At 40.5% G+C, this 2,248-nt stretch overlaps 1 pseudogene; it reads right to left on the reverse strand.

The window, feature by feature from the left end:
- Positions 1-736: 736 nt before the first annotated feature.
- Positions 737-847, reverse strand: LOC148789154 (U6 spliceosomal RNA; annotated as a pseudogene).
- Between the last annotated feature and the right edge of the window lie 1,401 nt (positions 848-2,248).

Here is a 2,248-nt window from a genome sequence, read left to right on the forward strand (position 1 = left end):
CGTCGCAGGTAGCTGAAGCGTCGCCGGTGCCTTGCCACCATTTTTTACCGTTGTGAGCTCTGGATCTGGTGGGATAAGGCATCGCACAGCCTTGCGTAGGCCACCGGTCGCTGGTCGGTCGCGGCTGCGCTCCATCATCTTCGTTTGCCGCGGCTCGTCTTCGTTTCTAAAAATCGTTTGCCATCGGGTTTTAAGTTCGTTCAGGGCAGCCATGGCTGCCTCATCTCCATGGTCAATGACGCGGTTGGCAAGATTCAGAAATTCGTTCAGATTGAACGAAGAAGACGACGATCCGCCATGGCCGCCTTTCAAGCTCGCGTCGCCTCCAACGGTCGGATCTGAAATCGCCGTTTCAGCTCCCAAACTCCCTCCTTTCACCGTCGAACGCTCATCTAAGCCCAAAGGGACACAAAGTCTACCCTCAGTCGGCGGAAAAACGGCCGTTTCAGCCGGCGGTAAAGGTCCCGACTTCTCGTCTTCTACACGCGCAGCTGGGTTTTCCCTTCGTCCTTTGGTGTTCTTCTTTCGCCGGCCGGGCACTGTTCCGTCTCCGTCGCACTCCGTCGGAGCCTCGCCGGCAGTCTCCCCGTCGCCGGCCGGAAGTGAGGATGATGAAGATTGAGATTTTGGGCGGTTCATTTTTGAGAGAGAAAAATTCTAGTGAGAGAATTTTTGCATTTGCATCCAAAAACTTAGGAATTTCATTATCATATGCTGGATGTATACAAATCATTTTAAAAATTTGGACCATTTCTCGATTTATGCGTGTCATCCTTGCGCAGGGGCCATGCTAATCTTCTCTGTATCGTTCCAATTTTATCGGATGTCCCCGAAGTTTTATTAAAACAAGTTTGTTTCCCTTTTATACTAACTTGTAGTTATTATTACGCTTAGCAAATTTACAACACAAATGCTTGGGTCTAGACCAACGTTTGGGTCAAGTGTCGTCGAATTCTGAGAACGTTCAAAATTTAGCTATTTTGCACGGTTTTATTAAAGCAAGTTTGTTTCGCTTTTATAATAACTTCTAGTTATTATTACGCTTAGAAAATTTACAACACAAATGGATGGGTCTAGTCCTGCGATTGGGTCAAGTTTCGTTGAATTCTGAGAACGTCCAAAAGTTAGCTGTTTTGCACGGTTTTATTAAAACAAGTTTGTTTTCCTTTTATAGTAACTTGTAGTTATTATTACGCTTAGAAAATTTAACACACAAACCCTTGGGTCTAGACCAACGTTTGGGTCAAGTTTCATCCAATGCTGAGAATGCTCAAAAATTAGCTGTTTTGCACGGTTTTATTAAAACTTGTTTGTTTCCCTTTTATACTAACTTGTAGTTATTATTACGCTTAGCAAATTTACAACAAAAATGCTTGGGTCTAGACCAACGTTTGGGTCAAGTTTCGTCGAATTCTGAGAACGTTCAAAATTTAGTTGTTTTCACGGTTTTATTGAAACAAGTTTGTTTGCCTTTTATACTAACTTGTAGTTATTATTACGCTTAGAAAATTTAACACACAAACTCTTGGGTCTAGACCTACGTTTGGGTCAAGTTTCGTCGAATTCTGAGAATGCTCAAAATTTAGCTGTTTTGCACGGTTTTATTAAAACAAGTTTGTTTCCCTTTTATACTAACTTGTAGTTATTATTACGCTTAGCAAATTTACAACACAAATGCTTGGGTCTAGACAACCGTTTGGGTCAAGTTTCGTCGAATTCTGAGAACGTTCAAAATTTAGCTGTTTTCACGGTTATATTAAAACAAGTTTGTTTCCCTTTTATAGTAACTTGTAGTTATTATTACACTTAGAAAATTTAACACACAAACTCTTGGGTCTAGACCTACGTTTGGGTCAAGTTTCGTCGAATTCTGAGAATGCTCAATATTTAGCTGTTTTGCACAGTTTCATTAAAACAAGTTTGTTTCCCTTTTATACTAACTTGTAGTTATTATTATGCTTAGCAAATTTACAACACAAATGCTTGGGTCTAGACCAACGTTTGGGTCAAGTTTCGTCGAATTCTGAGAACGTTCAAAGTTCAGCTATTTTGCACGGTTTTATTAAAGCAAGTTTGTTTCGCTTTTATACTAACTTCTAGTTATTATTACGCTTAGCATATTTACAACACAAATGGATGGGTCTAGTCCAGCGATTGGGTCAAGTTTCGTTGAATTCTGAGAACGTCCAAAAGTTAGCTGTTTTGTACGGTTTTATTAAAACAAGTTTGTGTGCCTTTTATAGTAACT

Source organism: Sesamum indicum, linkage group LG2 (genome assembly GCF_026168435.1).
Source record: "Sesamum indicum cultivar Baizhima isolate 11 linkage group LG2, ASM2616843v1, whole genome shotgun sequence".
Taxonomy (NCBI): Eukaryota; Viridiplantae; Streptophyta; class Magnoliopsida; order Lamiales; family Pedaliaceae; genus Sesamum; species Sesamum indicum.